The 20209-nt window shown below is 42.6% G+C and overlaps 1 long non-coding RNA gene across 1 annotated transcript; it reads left to right on the top strand.

The window, feature by feature from the left end:
- The first annotated feature begins 7683 nt into the window (after positions 1-7683).
- On the top strand, positions 7684-18367 carry LOC136163560 (uncharacterized). The gene is made up of 3 exons (XR_010662270.1): positions 7684-8005; positions 9507-9674; positions 18354-18367. It is a non-coding gene; the product is annotated as an uncharacterized lncRNA (long non-coding RNA).
- Positions 18368-20209: the final 1842 nt, after the last annotated feature.

Genomic DNA, 20209 nt, shown 5'->3' with positions numbered 1-20209 from the left:
CTCAGATCAAGTGTCATCTCTGGAGAGAGATCGCTAATTACCACCCCTCACCCAGCATAAACTTTTGGTGATTTTTTCCTCTTCCCATCCCTCACCACTATCAAACGTTATTTCGATCATTTTTTGAAGTTTGTTTTTTTGTTTGTTTGTATTATACTTTCCCCTAAAATAGAAGTCCCATGAGTTTATATTTCTTATTGCTATAACCTAGAACCATATCTAGACTATAAATGAAACTCAAATAGTACTTGTTGAATTTACAATGAATGAAATAAAGCTTAAAGAGGCAAGGCGAGGTATTAGAAAAGAACTAACCAAATTGTGTGAGAGTAAGGACTTCCTGGAAGAGGTATGTTTTCAGTTATTAAAATCAAAGGGGCAAGAGAGCAAAGGTGGCGTGCAGGTAACAAACAAGAATTGTGGAAATCACTCGTTCATCCCCGTCCTTTTTCACTAGATTAGGAACACCTTTAGCACTGGACGGAGAAGGCGATGGCACCGCACTTCAATACTCTCATTTGGAAAATCCCATGGACGGAGGAACCTGGTGGGCTGCAGTCCATGGTGTAGCAAAGATTCGGACATGACTGAGCAACTGAATTGAACTGAACTGAGTGCTTCCTTGGTGGTTCAGATGGTAAAGAATCCGCTTGTAATGCAAGAGACCTGGGTTTGATTTCTGGGTTGGAAGATCCCTTGGAGGAGGGCATGGCAACAAACTCCAGTAATGCATCACTAGCTGCATTTCAGCGCCACAGGCTTAAATGATATTTTGCATGCATGTGTGCCTGCTAAATCATCACTTAGCAGACATCTGAGACCCTTTGGTACCCCGTGGGCTATTGCCCATCACGCTCCCTTGCCCATAGGGTTTTGCCAGAAAGAATACACGAGTGGGAAGCCCATCCCCATCTCTTTCCTCTGCTTCAAGCCCTGACAGTCTCTTTCCTTTACTTCACGTCCACACACACACACACACACACACACACACACACACACACACACAGACACACACAGACACACACAAAGAGAAAGTGCGGTGTATTAGATTTTAAGGACCCTATAACATATTGCCATGAACTGGGTAGCTTAAAACAATGGATATTTACTGTCTCACAGTTTTGGAGCCTCTACATTTGATATCAAGTTGTTGACACGAGTGTGTTTCCCCTGAAATCTGTAGAGAAATCCTCACTTGCCTCTTCCTCAGTATTGGTGGCTGGCCAGCAGTCTTTGGTGTTCCTCGGCTTGCAGGTGCACGACACCAATCTTTTCCTTTGCCATCAAACAGCCTTCTCCCCGTGTGTCTCTTCCTCCATTTGGCTGACTTCTTAGAAGGACACTAGTTATTGGATTAGGGGTCCACCTACTCCAGTATGGCCTCATTTGAACTTAATTATATCGGCAATGATCCTATTTCCAAATAAGTTCATATTGTTGAGTACTTGAGGTGAGGAATTCAACATATCTTTTGAGGAGTGCGAGAATATTCAACCAACAACAGATGGTAACCATGAGGAGAGCATCCCACAGAAACCAAAGACATTGCCTTGATTCCAGAATTTATTCCAAGATGGAGTCCTACTACAGTGGGGGTAGAAGAACAAAGAAACTTTTTAAGTGTGTTTATCCAACTACTATTTGGTTTGCTTATGGACTAACTGGCTTTGATTGACCGGTGTATGCTATCATGAGTTAATGATATTAAAGAAACTGAATGCCTTCATATAAAGGCTGAATGGCCCTGGATACAGGATAGCAGCCCTATTCTTTCTCATAGTTTCCCCCAGCTATCCTGTTTGGAGGGAAATGATGGTGTATAATTTTGATGAGCAAATGGGAGAAGTGATTGTTGTGATGAGGCTGTCACTCTTTGCCAGAGAACTGTCTTTGATGTCTAAAGTATTACTTGGGACCTAGATGAAAGAGTCATAAAATAACAAGCCTAACCAAGGGGATGCAGCTAGCATTTAGGAAATGCACCCATTTTTCTATATCTCCTCTTTTCCTTTGATCAAACGTGTACATATTATTAATAAAAAGAAATACAAATTTTAAAAAGGCATGAAGAGGGAATGGTAAAATGAACCCTGCCATAGTCCAAAAGAAAAAAAATCACAGCAATTTCACATCAGGCCCTTTGTTGAGATCCTATACAAGAACAGCAGTATGATTGGGATTCTTAAATGGCAGTGGCTGAAATGGCTAATAAAAGCCTGCTAATGACACAGAATCAAATCACCAAACAAACCCATCTCGAAATCCAGTTTCTCTCGAAGGGAAGGGCATCAACTTTATGGTTGGCACTGTCTCTCAATGTAGGACCTTAGGCAAGTTACTTAATCTCTCTCAAGTTTGCTATGTATGAAACTAAGGAAAAGTACCTCGCAAGGCTGTAGTGACAATTCAGCCAAACGCAGGACACATGTAACAGGTGCTTCACTAAATCGAAGCCTTCCACCTCCCAGCCCTGCAAATATATGCAAAATACAATCTTTGCCCACTACCCCTCACCTACTCTTCATCTCATTCTCTTCCTCTCTCTCTCTCTCTCTCTGCCAAAGTTCTTATTTATAATCTAGCAGAGGGTATATAAACAGGAAATGATTTGCATTATTTTTTAAAAACCACTGTAAAACAATGGAGTATACCCCTGGCTACTTAAGTGCTGACAAACTCGACATTCCTAAAAACAGCAAACACATATTGAGTGATCATTCATGCCAGGCATGGTGCTAGGCATGGAGTATTCACTAGTAAGTGAAACATCTTCCCTCCCTGGTGGAGTCAGTTTAGTGAACTGAATGGTGAAGAAGCAATGAATATATAATTGAAAAATATGTTCAGTGCCCATAAAGAAATGATCAGGTGCAATGATGGAGACTAATGAAAGGGCAGGTGGGATACTTAGTTTAGGAAGGATGGCCTTTCTGAGGTGACATTTAAACTGAAACCTGAAAGATGAGAAGCTAGATGTGTAAAGAACAAGAGCAAGTGTCTTCAAGACAGTGGAATCAGCATGTCCAGCGAGGCAGTCAGGAGCTAGAAGTGTTTGAGGAGGAGTTCTGGCAGTGTCAGCAAGATGGAAGGGCTGCCATGAGGTAAAAATCCAGTTTCTTACCATGGCCTCAATGTCCCAACTAAACTGCCCCTGTCGCCCCCCCGCCCCCCCACATATCCTCCCCAGGTGTCCACATCACCTAGTCTTTCTGTCCTTTATATGCTGGTCTCACTCCCACCTCAAGAATGAGAGGTTTGCTGCATTTGCTGTTCTTCTGTCTAGAACGCTCTGCCTGGATGATTCTCATAGCTTCTGGCCCCAGTGGTCAGTCAGGCCTCAGATCAAGTGTCATCTCTGGAGAGAGATCGCTAATTACCACCCCTCACCCAACATTAACTTTTGGTGGTTTTTTCCTCTTCCCATCCCTCACCACTATCAAACGTTATTTCGTTGATTGTTTGAAGTTTGTTTTTTTTGTTTGTTTGTGTTATACTCTCCCCTAAAATAGAAGTCCCATGAGTTTATATTTCTTATTGCTATAACCTAGACACATATCTAGAATATAAATGAAACTCAAATAGTACTTGTTGAATTTACAATGAATGAAATAAAGCTTAAAGAGGTAAGGCGAGGTATTAGAAAAGAACTAACCAAATTGTGTGAGAGTAAGGACTTCCTGGAAGAGGTATGTTTTCAGTTATAAAAATCAAAGGGGCAAGAGAGCGAAGGTGGCGTGCAGGTAACAAACAAGAATTGTGGAAATCACTCGTTCATCCCCGTCCTTTTTCACTAGATTAGGAACACCTTTAGCACTGGACAGAGAAGGTGATGGCACCCCACTCCAATACTCTCATCTGGAAAATCCCATGGACGGAGGAACCTGGTGGGCTGCAGTCCATGGGGTAGCAAAGATTCGGACATGACTGAGCAACTGAATTGAACTGAACTGAGTGCTTCCTGGGTGGCTCAGATGGTAAAGAATCCGCCTGTAATGCAAGAGACCTGGGTTTGATCCCTGGGTTGGAAGATCCCTTGGAGGAGGTCATTGCAACCCACTCCAGTAATGCATCACTAGCTGCATATCAGCGCCACAGGCTTAAATGATATTTTGCATGCATGTGTGCCTGCTAAATCATCATTTAGCAGACATCTCAGACTCTGTGGTACCCCCATGGGCTATTGCCCATCACGTTCCCTTGCCCATGGGGTTTTGCCAGAAAGAATACAGGAGTGGGCAGCCCATCCCCATCTCTTTCCTCTTCTTCAAGCCCTGACAGTCTCTTTTCTTTACTTCACGTACACACACACACACACACACACACACACACAAGGAGAGAGTGGGGTGTATTAGATTTTAAGGCCGCTGTAACAAATTGCCATGAACTGGGTAGCTTAAAACAATGGGTATTTATTGTCTCACAGTTTTGGAGCCTCTACATCTGATATCAAGTTTTTGACACGACTGTGTTTCCCCTGAAATCTGTAGAGAAATCCTCACTTGCCTCTTCCTCAATTTTGGTGGCTGGCCAGCAGTCTTTGGTGTTCCTTGGCTGCAGGTGAACGACACCAATCTTTGCCTTTGCCATCAAACAGCCTTCTCCCCGTGTGTCTCTTCCTCCATTTGGCTGACTTCTTAGAAGGACACTAGTTATTTGATTAGGGGTCCACCTACTCCAGTATGGCCTCATTTGAACTTAATTACATCGGCAATGATCCTATTGGGAAAAAGTTCATATTGTTGAGTACTTTTTGTTAGGAATTCAACATATCTTTTGAGGAGTGCGAGAATATTCAACCAACAACAGATGGTAACCATGAGGAGAGCATCCCACAGAAACCAAAGACATTGCCTTGATTCCAGAATTTATTTCAAGAAGGAGGCCTACTACAGTGGGGGTAGAAGATCGAAGAATCTTGTTAAGTATGTATTCCCACCTACTATTTGGTTTCCTTATGGACTAACTGGGTTTGATTGACAGGTGTATGCTATCATGAGTTAATGATATTAAAAAAACTGAATGCCTTCATATAAGGGCTGAATGGCCCTGGATACAGGATAGCGGCCCTATCCTTTCTCGTAGTTTCCCCCTGCTATCCCGTTTGGAGAGAAATGTTGGTGTATAATTTTGATGAGCAAATGGGATAAGTGATTGTTGTGATGAGGCTGTCACTCTTTGCCAGAGAACTGTCTTTGATGTCTAAAGGATTACTTGGGACCTAGATGAAAGAGTCATAAAATAACAAGCCTAACCAAGGGGATGCAGCTAGCATTTAGGAAATGCACACATTTTTCTGTATCTCCTCTTTTCCTTTGATCAAATGTGTACACATTATTAATAAAAAGAAATACAAATTTTAAAAAGACATGAAGAGGGAATGGTCAAATGAACCCTGCCATAGTGCATAAGAGAAAAAAAAATCTCAGCAATTTCACATCAGGCCCTTTGTTGAGATCCTATACAAGAACAGCAGGATGATTGGGATTCTTAAATGACAGTGGCTGAAATGGCTAATAAAAGCCTGCTAATGACACAGAATCAAATCACCAAACAAACCCATCTCAAAATCCAGTTTCTCTCGAAGGGAAGGGCATGAACTTTATGGTTGGCACTGTCTCTTAATGTAGGACCTTAGGCAAGTTACTTAATCTCTCTCAAGTTTGCTATGTATCAAACTAAGGATAACTACCTAGCAAGGCTGTAGTGACCATTAAGCCAAACGCAGGACACATGTAACAGGTGCTTCACTAAATCGAAGCCTTCCACCTCCCAGCCCTGCAAATATATGCAAAATACAATCTTTGCACACTACCCCTCACCTACTCTTCATCTCATTCTCTTCCTCTCTCTCTCTGCCAAAGTTCTTATTTATAGTCTAGCAGAGGGTATATAAACAGGAAATGACTTGCATTTATTTTTAAAAACCAGTGTAAAACAATGGAGTATACCCCTGGCTACTTAAGTGCTGACAAACTCGACATTCCTAAAAACAGCAAACACATATTGAGTGATCATTCATGCCAGGCATGGTGCTAGGCATGGAGTATTCACTAGTAAGTGAAACATCTTCCCTCCCTGATGGAGTTCAGTTTAGTGAACTGAATGGTGAAGAAGCAATGAATATATAATTGAAAAATATGTTCAGTGCCCATAAAGAAATGATCAGGTGCAATGATGGAGACTAATGAAAGGGCAGGTGGGATACTTAGTTTAGGAAGGATGGCCTTTCTGAGGTGACATTTAAACTGAAACCTGAAAGATGAGAAGCTAGATGTGTAAAGAACAAGAGCAAGTGTCTTCAAGACAGTGGAATCAGCATGTCCAGCGAGGCAGTCAGGAGCTAGAAGTGTTTGAGGAGGAGTTCTGGCAGTGTCAGCAAGATGGAGGGGCTGCCATGAGGTAAAAATCCAGTTTCTTACCATGGCCTCAATGTTCCACCTAAACTGCCCCGGTCCCCCGCCCCGCCCCCCCACATATCCTCCCCAGGTGTCCACATCACCTAGTCTTTCTGTCCTTTATGTGCTGGTCTCACTCCCACCTCAAGAATGAGAGGTGTGCTGCATTTGCTGTTCTTCTGTCTAGAACGCTCTGCCTGGATGATTCTCATAGCTTCTGGCCCCCGTGGTCAGTCAGGCCTCAGATCAAGTGTCATCTCTGGAGAGAGATTGCTAATTACCACCCCTCACCCAACATTAACTTTGGTGGTATTTTCCTCTTCCCATCCCTCACCACTATGAAATGTTATTTCGTTGATTTTTTGAAGTTTGTTTTTTTTGTTTGTTTGTTTTATACTCTCCCCTAAAATAGAAGTCCCATGAGTTTATATTTCTTATTGCTATAACCTAGAACCATATCTAGACTATAAATGAAACTCAAATAGTACTTGTTGAATTTACAATGAATGAAATAAAGCTTAAAGAGGTAAGGCGAGGTATTAGAAAAGAACTAACCAAATTGTGTGAGAGTAAGGACTTCCTGGAAGAGGTATGTTTTCAGTTATTAAAATCAAAGGGGCAAGAGAGCGAAGGTGGCGTGCAGGTAACAAACAAGAATTGTGGAAATCACTCGTTCATCCCCGTCCTTTTTCACTAGATTAGGAACACCTTTAGCACTGGACGGAGAAGGTGATGGCACCCCACTCCAATACTCTCATCTGGAAAATCCCATGGACGGAGGAACCTGGTGGGCTGCATTGCATGGGGTTGCTAAGAGTCGGACAGGGCTGAGCGAGTTCACTTTCAGTTTCATGCATTGGAGAAGGAAATGGCAACCCACTCCAGTGTTCTTGCCTGGAGAATCCCAGGGACCGGGGAGCCTGGTGACCTGCCATCTATGGGGTGGTACAGAGTCGGACACATCTGAAGCGATTTAGCAGCAGTGGCAGTTAGCGCTGAATCCGCGTTTTACTAATCTTTCACCAGCGCCTGTCCCGGGACCTGGCACACAGATAGGGTTTTACACAATGACTGACTGTGAGGTGCGCAGAAGGGTCTATTAACTCGGCTGCGGTGCAGTTTGTGGCTGGCCACTAAGCTTGGCAGCACCCGTGCGAGGGAGCAGACGGCCTCGGCGGGTGGGGGTGGGGGGTGGGGTGGGGAGCGCCCCCCGCGCCTGCGCGTTATGGCGGGGAGCCGGCAGCGTCGGCGCGCGCCTGCGCAGTGCGGTCTTTCCCGCCTCCGACAAGATGGCGGCGGCCGAGTAGCGCGGGGGCGGGTTGTGGCCGCAGGAAGCCCGGCCGCTGCAGCGGGCCGAGGCGGGATGCTGTTCCCAGGGAGCGCCGTTGGCCACCGGTGAGGAAGGTCAAGCACAGAGCTGCCTTCCCGAGCCCCCCGGCGCCCCCTACGTACACCCCCGTCTGCTCGAGTGCGGTCGCCGCTTTGCCTACTTCGCTACCGCCCTGTGCTGTCGGGTCCGGAGCTCCGGCGGCGGCAGGGGCTGTGTCCGGCAGGAGAGGAAGCGCCCGGGCTGCGTCCGTGCTTCTGTCCGCGGGGCGAGCGTCTGGCAGGTGGGTGAAGCTGCAAGCTTCGGTGTCTCCTCTTGGGGCAAAGCTTTCTCGGCTTTGCCCCGCCGTGGCTCAGACCCTGGTGGTGTTCAGCCGGAGTCCACCGCTGCTTTGTCTCCACGTCCCGCCCCCTCTCCGCGCCCCGCTCCAGGCCTCCGGCTGGCCCCTGACTTTGCGTGCCCTCCATTCCCACGCAGGGGCCGGGGGTCGCAGCGCCGGCCGCCCTCCGCAACCTTTCCTGCCTCCTGCTGAAGCGTCAGCCCTTGCAAGCGGTCCCTCCTTTGCGTTAGGTGGGTGGGTCGTCTGCCTGTTTTAGTCACCTCCCCATCTTCCTGGTCTCGACCTTTTGCTTCCTTGAGAAGTCTTTTTAACTGTCTGGAAAGCTTTCCCAGGCTTATAGACTTACAGAGAAAAGCTTGCTATCCAGACGCCAGTGGATTTTGTTCATCTTGTCGGGGGGATCCAGCCCCCAGGAGACTTTGATGGTTTTGAGGAATGGTGCCAGTGACGGCAAGTGATTCTTCATCTAAATTAATCCTTTTCTGATTACAGCGAGTCTTTGGTCTCTAACCTTTTTTTGGAGGGGGCGGGGCGGACGGAGGGACATATGTATACTAGATCCAGGGAAAGAATTGAGAAGTGGTCCTGGTTTTAAAAGAAGGCTTTGTGAGGGTAAGAAATGTAATAGCCCAAGAAAGGATAAGCGATTTTAGTGATTCTTTTATTCACTGTTAGGCTAAATCGTCCGTTGAAGCTTCACAATCTTGTGTTGTCCAAGCCCTTTGTTTTATTTGGAGAGGACTGAAATGGAGAAAACGCTTTTTAAACTTGAAACTTCTCAAATTTCTTGGGTTCTCAATTGTTATTAGTACTACTTGGCAATCTTTCTTGTACTTGATATTTTCTGCAAAATTTAGGTTGTGCCAGTGTCATTTCTTCTTCATTTATTACTAGGGCAAGAGTAGTCAGAATTAATGGTGTAAAAAGTGCAAACTGAAGGAGGGATGTGGTAGTGGAGGTTGCCATGTCTGATTTTTCCCAATTTTTTCCTGTAATTGGATAATGTGTCAAGAGCAGCAGAATGGTGAAAAATGAAGCTATGAGTATAAATGGTAGTGTATCCACTGAGATTGCAATGGGTGGAGCTTTTAAAATTAAATTGAGTGATATCCTTTTTTTGAAGCCATGCTAGGTGCTCTCCAGAGTTTCTAAAGCACAGACTGTTGTTGCCTTATTGGAAATTTATGCTAAAAGTCTTTTAACAGGTGGGTTACAATTGGCCTGACAGATTTAACTTTTTGTTCTACCTCCTGACACACATCTGCCTTAACCTTTATTGTAGACTTTTAGCCTCTTGATGAATTTCTTAAATTTGGAGATAGAATTGTTCATTTTAAAAGGAGAGGAGATATTTTAAGTGTTTGATTCCTGTACGGGCAGATTCATTCACTTGTTTGTTGCTGTGCTATGCTAAGTCGCTTCAGTCACGTCCATCTCCTTGCAGTCTCCACAGGACAGCCAGACTCCTCTGTCCATGGGACTTCTCCAGGCACGAATATTGGAGCAGGTTGCCATTTCCTCCTCCACAGGACCTTCCCGACCTAGGGATCAGAGCCACATCTCTTCTGTCTCCTGCGTTGGCAGGTGGGTTCTTTACCACTAGCGCCACCAGGTAAGCCTGTTTGTTTCCTGCACCCGAGGACTGCGTGTTTTTACAGGCACTTGTCTCTCAATTCTGTGCTTTTAGCTGACGGGGTAGTGCTCAGCCCTAGGCAGTAGCTCATTGCCTGAGGCATTGTGTCAAGACCTGTCTGACCACAAACAAGCACTCTTCCACACTTATGGAACCCGTTTTCTCTCTCTCTTTCTTCCCCTCTTCCTGTCTTTAGGAACCCTCCCGTCTTTGTGTCTATTCATTCAATTCTTTAGCCTACTGCTCTTTTCATTTGCCTCCCCTAGTCACCAGGATCCCATGGTCATCAGTTTTTACCAGCCCATCATTGATACCTTAGAATACTTAACTTTATGTCAATTTATCTTTCTAGTGCCCAGTTCTGAACAGGCCTAATCACTATCTTGATCCCTGAAGGATACAAGAGACAGTTGTGTGAGGATTTTGGATTGTTTTCATACCAGTTAGTGTTCTGTTATCCTCCAGATCTATAATGTCGATTGTGAGGGTTTTTTTTGTCTTACTTCATGAAAGTGTTTATAGCAAATAACTTGATCTTTTCCTTTCCTGAGAAAAATCTCAAGCATCTGAGGTATAATCTTTTCTATCCTGATATCATTTCTTTATTTACTCTTCTCTGAAAAGAAGGAATTGTCCTTCCTTTTCTTCAAGAGCAACCTTCTCCAGATGTGTCCATGATCATCCCTCTTTATCTTTCTTTCTCAGTAATTATCCATGATCACTCCTTTTTAAGTTTTGCCCTCTCTAGCCTCCATGCATGCTTAAATATACCTTTGCCAGGGCTGCCAAACACCGTGCTGTGTGCCGTGCAGCTCACAGAAGCCAGTCTGAATTTTGAGCCTGCTGTGCCACTGTATTTTTATTCTTTAATCCTAGGAGCCTGGTGTAGTTGTTGTTCAGTCGCTCAGTTGTGTCCAACTCTTTGCAACACCAAGAACTGCAGCATGGCAGGCTCCTCTGTCCTCCATTACCTCCTGGGGTTTGCTCAAATTTATGTTCATTGAGTCGGTGACACTACCTAGCCATCTCATCCTCTACCACCTCCTTCTCCTTTTGCCTTCAGTCTTTCCTAGCATCAGGGTCTTTTCCAGTGAGTTGGCTTTTCGCATCAGGTGGCCAAAGTATTGGCGCTTCAGCTTCAGCATCAGTGCTTCCAGTGAATATTCAGGGTTGATTTCCTTTAGGATTGGTTGATCTTCTTGCAGTCCCAGGACGCTTAAGAGCCTTCCCCAGCACCACAATTCTCAATTCTTTGACACTCAGTCTTTATGGTCCAACTCTCACATCCATACATGACCACTGGAAAAACCATAGCCTCGACTCGACGGACCTTTGTCGGCAAAGTGATGTCTCTGCTTTTTAGTATGTTGTTGAGGTTTGTCATAGCATTTCTTCCAAGGAGCAAGCATCTTTTAATTCCATGGCTGCAGTCACCATCCACAGTGATTTTGGAGCCCCAAAAAATAAAGGTCTGACACTGTTTCCACTGTTTCCCCATCTATTTCCCATGAAGTGATGGGACCAGATGCCATGATCTTAGTTTTCTGAATGCTGAGTTTCAAGCCAACTTTGTCATGCTCTTCTTTAACCCTTATCAAAAGGCTCGTTAGTTTCTCTTCACTTTCTGCCCTTAGAGTGATATCATCTTCATATCTGAGGTTATTGATATTTCTCCCAGCAGTCTTGATTCCAGCTTGTGCTTCATCCAACCCAGTGTTTCTCATGATGTACTCTGCGTAGAAGTTAAATAAGCAGGGTGACAAGATACAGCTTTATTATAACTCTTTCCCAGTCAGTTGTTCAATGTCCGATTCTAACTTGCTTCTTGACCTGCATACAGGTTTCTCAGGAGGCAGGTAAGGTGGTCTGGTACTGGTGTTTCTTTAAGAATTTTCCACAGTTTGTTACGATCCACACATTCAAAGGCTTTAGCGCAGTCAATGAAGCAGAAGCAGACGTTTTTCTGGAATTCTGTTGCTTTCTCTATAATCGAACAAATGTTGGCAGTTTGCTCCCTGGTTCCTCTGCATTTTCAAAACCTAGCTTGTACATCTGAAAGTTCTAGGTTCACATTCTTTTGAAGCCTAGCTTGAAGGATTTTGAGCGTAACCTTGTTAGCATGTGAAATGAGTGCCATTGTATGGTAGTTTGAACATTCTTTGACATTACCTTTCTTTGGGATTGAAATGAAAACTGTGACCTTTTTCAGTCTTGTAGCCACTACTGAGTTTTCCAAATTTGTTGACATATTGAGTGCAACACTTTAGCAGCATCAACCTTTAGAATTTCAAATAGCTCAACTGGGATTCCGTCACCTCCACTAGCTTTGTTGGTAGTAATATTTCCTAAGGCCCCCTTGACTTCACGCTCCAGGATGTCTGGCTCTGGGTGAGTGACCACAGTGACTGGTGTACTGTTCTCTGTGTATTCCTGCCACCTCTTCTTGATATCTTTTCCTTCTATTAGGTGCGTACCATTTCTGTCCTTTATGGTGTCCATCCTTGCATGAAATGTTCCCTTGATGCCTCCAGTTTTCTTGAAGAGATCTCTAGTCTTTCCCATTGTGTTGTTTTCTTTGCATTGTTCACTTAAGAAGGGTTTCTTATCTCTTCTTGGTATTCTCTGGATCTCTGCACTCAGTTGAGTATATCTTTCCCTTTCTCCCTTGCCTTTCACTTCTCTCCTTTCCTCAGCTCTTTCTAATGTCTCCTCAGACAATCACTTAAGCTTCTTGCATTTCTTTTTCTTGGACTAGTTTGGTCACTGCCTCCTATACAATGTTACGAACCTCTTTCCAGTGATGAACCTCGTATATAAACTCATATAAAACATATGAATCTTTTTCAATAAACTCATATATGAACCTCTTTCAGTTTTATGAATCTGGTAGACACTTTCTCTACCAGATCTCATCTCGAATCCATTTGTCACCTCCACTGTATAATCATAAGGGATTTAATTTAGGTCATATCTAAATGACCTAGTCGTTTTCCCTACGTTCTTCACTTTAAACCTGAATTTTGCTATTAAGAGCTCACGACCTGAGCCACAGACAGCTCCAGGTCTTCTTTTTGCTGTCTGTGTAGAGCTTTTCCATCTTCAGCTGCAAAGAACATAATCTGATTTTGGTATTGACCATCTGGTGATGTCCGTGTGTATAGCTGTCTCTTGGTTGTTGGAAAAGGGTGTTTGCTATGACCAGCATGTTCTTTTGACAAAACTCTGTTAGCCTTTGCCCTGCTTTTGCCCTCCAAGGCAAAACTTGCCTATTATTCTGGGTGTCTCTTGGCTTCCTATTTTGTATTTCAATCCCCTGTGATGAAAAGGACATTTTTTTTTTTTTTTTTTTTTTTGGTGTTTGTTCTAGAAGGTGTAGTTCGAGAACTACAGCAGTTCTACTTCACAGAACTGTTCAGCTTCAGCTTCTTTGGCATTAGTGGTTGGGGCAGAGACTTAAGATAACACTGATATTGAACAGTTTGCCTTGGAAATGAACTTAGATTATTTTTTTTTTCCTGAGATTGCACCCAAGTACTGCATTTAGAACTCTTGTTGACTATTAAGGGCTACTTCCTTTCTCCTAAGGGATTCTAGGCCACAGTAGTAGACATAACAGTCATCTGAATTAAATTCGCCCATTCTCATCCATATTAGTTCAGTGATTCCTAAGATGTTCATTCTTGCCATCTGCTTCACCACATCCGATTTGCCTTGATTCACGGACCTGCCGTTCCAGGTTCCCATGCAAAAAAAGAGCAATAGCTCTTTACAGCGTCGGACTTGACTTTAACCATCAGACACATCCACACAACTGAGCGTCATATCCGCTTTGGTCCAGCCACTTCATTCTTTCTGGAACTAACGACTGCCCTCCACTCTTCCCCAGGAGCATATTGGACACCTTTTGATTGTGGTGCTCATCTTCGGTGTCTTATTTTCCTGCCTCATGCTGTTCGTGGGGTTCTCGCAGCAGGACTGCTGGAGTGGTTTGCCGTTCCCTCCTCCAGTGGGCCACGTTTTGTCGGAACTCTTCACCAGGACCCGTCTGTCTTGGCTGGCCCTGCACGGCATGGCCCATGGCTTCACTGAGTTACACAAGCCCCTTCACCACGACGAGTCTGTGATCCATGAAGGGGTATAGTAGGAAGGACATTTACTTTTAAGCTTCAAAGATCTGATTTTGAAGTCTACTGAAACCAGTTACTGTCTGTGTGGCTGTGGGCAACTTACTACTCAGGCTGTGTTCTTTGTCTGTAAAGTAGAATGTTATACGAGGAAGACATGGCAACCCAATGCAGTATTCTTGTTGGAGAGTCAGCATGGACAGAGGAGCTTGGTGGGCTATAGTCCATGGGGTCACAAAGAGTCGGACAAGACTGAGCGACTAAGGACACCACAGAATGTTATACTTACCTCACAGAGTTGTAATCGACGGAGTTTAACACACGTTACATGTCTTTCCAAGGGTTTGGTGCATTATGGAGTTCTTAAAAGTGTAAATTATTCTTTCCTTTGCACTCTGACTTCCCTTACCATCGCAGCACCGAAATTGGTTTTTAAAAAGTCATCTTGATGATCTAATTACCAAAGCTAACGGCCTTATCTCAATCATCCATGGTTTTCTTAGACCACTTCTGAAATATACTCCATAGGAATGAAATGATCTGATTTCTTGTTTCTTGGCTTTATAGTTCCTGATTCTCTTACGTCTGAAAGTTTCTTTACATTCCCTGCAGTGTCTCGATTTTGCTCTTTCCCCTAAACATAGCTGTTTCCTGTATCAGTTAGGATGCAAATAGGATTTAAAAACAGAAGAAGTGTATTAGCTCAGGTAATTGGCAAAGGCATAGGTAGGATTAGTTTAAAGGGCAATTTGTGCATAAGCTTGGCTTTGCTCAGTCCTCAGTCCTCAGTCAGCACAGAGGTTCTGTGTTTCCGTTTCCTCTAAACTGCCCTCCCATTTGGGTTCCTGCTCAGACTGGCTTCCCCTCTAGATTGAATCCAAGTGCTTTCCATCTTTATCTGTAGTGTGGCGACCTTTGTGCTCAGGTTTATCCTTTCATAGTTGCATGTTTCTCTTTCTGCTCCAGGCATCACATTCTGACACAACCACCAAAGACGGGAGGAAGTTTGCCCTCTCATCTCTTGATGAAGCAAGTAAACCTTTTACAGAAAGCCTGTATCAGATTTCATTTTGGCCTTATTACTTATGCCCTAGTTGCAAGGGGACTAGAAAAACCAATATCTAGCATTTCAGTCTAGGAAGAAATTAAATGAATGGCTACAGGGAAGATAACCAACATTGTCAGTGACATATATTGATAATATTGTATGGAGAAGTAAGCTTAAATGAATGAGAATTTTCAGATAGTAGTGGCATTCTTAAAGCACTGCTTATCTCAAGAGCAGGTATAAGCTGTGCTTAGGACTGAATCAGTCATTTAGATAGTCATGAATGACTAATTAAAATGGATTACTATATAAAATTAGTATATTTGAGTGGTATATCCCAGTTCTTTTAAGGTTGTTGTTAAGAACATTTACGCGTGCACTGTGAGGAATGGATACAGGTAGCAACTAACAGGGAATAGACCTGTGGTTCTTCTTGAAGATGAGTGGTGTTTGGAAATCTGTGGGTCTGGTAGAGACGAGATATACCAAGTGTCCTGTGATGTTTGCCCGCAAAACAAGAATTGTCCCTTCCAGAATACCAATAGTGCCCCTGTACACTGAAAAAACAAATGCTTTGGTTTTTTCCAAAGAATTCGCTGAGATTCCTCTGTATACTTATATTGCAAGTGACAGAAAACCAAATTCAGACTGGCTACACAGTAAAGGGCATGATTAGGTCTTGTCCTTGAACTTCATCTGGGGCTTCATCCAGTCTGAAATCATCAAGGACTTGGCTTAGTTTCTCTGGTCCTGCTCTGGCATTCCTCTTGTTTTGGTTTCGCTCTCAAGCGAGCTTATCTCATGGTAGCAAATTACTGTAGCACTTTCAGACTTAATACTCTCATTTCATATGTAAAGTAAAATGAAGCATATCTTTTGTTATTTGGTTTTGCAAGTGTTTGTTGAATGTCATCACTGTTGAAACTTCCCTGAACACCTGCCCCTAAAAGTGGATTACTTCCTCTGTTATGTTACAACTTCACAGAACTCTGTTGCATGCCATGTTCTATGGTTATTATGCTCATATGTCTCATGCATTAACTTGCCTTAATTGTCTGTGTGTTCTTAATGTGTAGAATACTCTCTGACTTAGTGGTACACAGTAACCATTTATGGATGAATGAGAGGAAGGAAGGATATGGAAAGGGGCAGAGAAACATAAGAAGTCCCCATTCCTTCCTGTTACTGAACCCTGAATTGTGAACGTTGTACTCCTACCACCAAAGTATGTGTGTAATGCTCTTGTGATTGAGAATGAATTCATTTGAAAGCTTTACTGAATTCTAGTAGTGTTCCATCATTATTTTCTCAGCAAAACTAAAACCAGTTACCATCTTTTGTTCTTTCAACAAGTATTTTTGAAAGCCTGCTATTGGCAGTCATGTGACACAATGGTAAACAAAGTAGAGCTGTGCTTCCTGAGCTTAAATATCAGCGAGGGGCATAGACATTATTCATGTGTGCACACTCAGTCGCACACACACGTCAGGGAGCTCACAGGTTTTGAAGCAGAATAAGATAGATTCAGGGGATTAAAAAGTAACAGGATACTGTAATACTTCAGGTAGTTTGGTGAGAAAAGGCTTTTTGAGAAGCCCTTTTCTGAGTGAAGTGGATTAAGCCATGGAACTATCTGGAAGGAAATGTTCGGGTAGAGCAAGCAGCAGCTTCTAACGTGGAAATGTCCTTGGCATGTTGGAAGAGCAGCATGTGGGAGGCCGTGGCTGAAGCGGGGGTGGGGGGTGTGTGGCAGGGCAGGTCAGAGGGTAGGTGTGGGCAGGGTAGACCAAGGGGAGTTCTGAAGGTCATTTAAGGACTTGATTTTATTAGCTAGAAAGTCTGGAGAAGGCAATGGCACCCCACTCCATTACTCTTGCCTGGAAGATCCCATGGATGGAGGAGCCTGGTGGGCTGCAGTCCCTGGGGTCGTGAAGAGTCAGACACGACTGAGAGACTGCTCTTTCACTTTTCACTTTTGTGCTTTGGAGAAGGAAATGGTAACCCACTCCAGTGTTCTTGCCTGGAGAATCCCAGGGATGGGGGAGCCTGGTGGGCTGCCGTCTATGGGGTTGCACAGAGTTGGACACGACTGAAGCGACTTAGCAGCAGCAGCAGCTAGCTAGAAAGTCACTCAGTCGTGTCTGACCTTTGTGACCCCATGGACTGTACCAGGTCTCCCACATTGCAGGCGGATTCTTTATCAGCTGAGCCACAGGGAAGCCCCAAGGGAACTTCCCTGGTGGCTCAGATGGTAAAAGCATCTTCTTGCAATGCAGGAGACCCGGCTTTGATCCCTGGGTGGGGAAGATCCTCTGGAGAAAGAAACAGCAACTCTCTCCAGTACTCGTGCCTGGAAAATTCCGTGGATGGAGGAGCCTCGTAGGCTACAGTCCATGGGGTCGCAAAGAGCTGGACACAGCTGAGGGGCTTCACTTTCACTTTTCACTTTCTAGCCAGAAAATTGGAGATGATATATCTTTGGAAATCTAATTATTATTTTTAAGTTATATTATTTTAAGTACTAATTATGATTAAAGTTCTCTCTGTGCTAAGTAACTAGCATATGATAGACTTAACACAATTTAAATGTTAAATAATTTATCTGAATAAAATGGTACTGAGATAAAAGTTGAAATTTTAAAGTTACCCTTTGAAGGAACTTTTTAAAATATTTAGGATACTTTACTTAGGTTTGTGATTATTTTCTTCAGCTCTTATGTACCCCATTACTAAAGTTTTCTGTAGTCATTAAAGAAAATTCAGGAAATGCAGAAGTACAGATGACATTCATAAGCTCAACATATGAAGAAAACCAGTTGAGTTTTCGTCTCTCCCAACCCTTCCCTCCCGCTTTCAGTACCCTCTGTCCCTCTCTTCTTCCCTCTGTCTTTCACTTTCTTCTTTGTGCCTATGACTTTTTCCCCCTGTTACAGTGTAAACATGTGTATATGTCTAATTTTTTAAAAATTAGGTTATATTCATTTCTTGGAATATTTGATAAATCTTATTTTTATTGACTGTATAATCCCATTGTAAAAATTATTTTTCTTAATTGTTTCCTGGAGTTGGTTAGTTAGTTTAGGTTTTCTATTTTATCATCATGTGGGCAGTGAATGTCTTAACACATGGATTTTTTTCTCTTTGTCTTTTTCCTTAGAATGGAATGATTGGCACTGGAGTAATGTAATGGAATAAGGTTTCATCTTAGACATTGTTAAGGTTCATGATACATGTTGCCACATTGTACCATGTCTTGTAAGCCCAATAAATGTTAACTGGTTTGAAAGTAACGGTAGCTGGGTGGTGGTGGGGAGGTGAGGACCTACGGAGTTGCCAAGCTTGAGTGATAGGCTAGGTTAGCCTTTTATTTCCAAATATTTCTTTCTTTTTTATCTTTAATATATATTTCAAGGTGTATATAAAAGCACCATGGAGAACTTTACATGTTACTGCAAACACACAAACACACATGAACTTATTGCTCAGGTCAAGACGCACAGCGCTGCCGCCACCCCAGAGCTCCTGCCCTTCTGGTTCCCGGTCTCCAAGAGGAAGCTTTCAGCATTTCCCTCCAGGCCTGTTTGCTCAAGTTCGTTTTGTTTTGTTTCTGTGAAACCCTTCATCATGTTTAAAGAAGTTCCCTTCTGTACCGGTTTACTAAGAATTTTGTGTTTTGTTCTGTTTGTTTGAATTTAATGCTTTTTTTGTTGTTGTTGCAGCTTTTCATTACTGTATGACTTTTCTCCTTCACTATGTTAATATATTGAATTACATATTATTTAAAATCTTAAACCTAACCTGATTTCTGAGGTAAACCTAATTTGGTTTTACAGTATTACTCTTTTTATGTATTTCTGGATTCAGTTTGATATTCTGTTAATAGTTTTGTATCAGTGAGGTGGCCTATATTGTCCTTGTCAGGATTTGAAATCAGCGGTTATCTCATACTAGCCTTATAAAATGAGCTGACCCTCATTTTCTATTCTGAAAAAGTTTAAGTAGGACTGAATTGTTCCATTAAATTTCTGTGAGAATCTGGCCGAGAAGCCATCTGGGCTGGTAATTTTCTTTGTGGAAAGATTTTTAATTACTCCTTTGATTTTTAATTTTTAACCTTCTCAGATTTTCTGTTGATTATTTTGGTAGTTTTCCCCCTAAGAAGTTGTCCTTTTCATCTAAACTTTTTAAATTTACTAGCATAAAATTATTTATAATAAATATTAGTATCCGTTTAATGGTTGCAGTAAAGAATTATCTTATTGTATCTGTTATAGGCTAAAACTACCTTCTGTTTTTCCTCATTCAGTCTCCCTGGGAATTTAGTAGTCATTCAAAGGTACCAAATTTTGAATCTTGCTGATTCCTTTTCTTTTTATTATATATTTGTTCTCTATTGCATTGATTTCCGCTCTTTATTTCCTTCCTTCTACTTTTTGGGATTTACTTTCTTGTTCTTTTGCTAACTTCTTGTAGATCACTACTTTTCAGCATTTCTCCCTTTTAAATATATGCATTTAAGGCTGAGCATTTCCCTCTAAGTACTGTTTCAGCTAGCAACATTACTCAAATTTTAATATATAATACTTTTATAATTCACTTTAAAATGGTTTCTAATTTTCACTGGTATCTACTTTAACACTTGGATAATTTGAATGTATTATATTTCTCGATTTCTGAACACATGGAGATTTTCTAGTTGTTTTCAAATGTCTTTTATTTCTAACAACATAAGGTATGTCATCAGAGAACGCTTAACAACATAGCAATGTCATCAGAGAACAATCTCAGTGTTTCAAAGGTCTGTGATTTCAGACCTTTAACATTTGAGATCTGCACTGTGGCCCCAGTATATTATTTTTTCCCTATAGCTATTGAATGTGGTGTTCTAATATATTTACATTGGATCTTGCTGGTTAATTCCGTATTTCAAATCTTCAGGGTCATAAGTGACCTTTTGTTTGCTTGTATCAATTACACAGACAAGAGTGTATTAAAATATCCCGTTTACCACTGTAGATATTTCCCCTTGTATTCTCTCAGCTTTTGCTTTATTTATTTGAGACATTGCTAGTAGATGAACATATATATATACACTGTGCTTGGTTGCTCAGTCATGTCTGACGCTTTGCAACCCTTTAGACTGTAGCCCTCCGAACTCCCCTGTCCTTGGGATTTTTTAGGCAAGAATACTGGAGTGGGTTGCCATTTCCTTCTCCAGGGGATCTTCTCGACCCAGGGATTGAACCCACATCTCCTGTGTCTCATGCGTTGCCAGCAGATTCTTCCCCTGCTGAGCCATCAGGGAAGCCTAGTATTTGGATAGAAATGTGTAATAGTTATAT

This window comes from Muntiacus reevesi, chromosome 3 (assembly GCF_963930625.1).
Source record: "Muntiacus reevesi chromosome 3, mMunRee1.1, whole genome shotgun sequence".
Taxonomy (NCBI): Eukaryota; Metazoa; Chordata; class Mammalia; order Artiodactyla; family Cervidae; genus Muntiacus; species Muntiacus reevesi.
The sequence above is the reverse complement of the archived record's forward strand: the minus strand, read 5'-3'. Positions and strand labels throughout refer to the sequence as shown.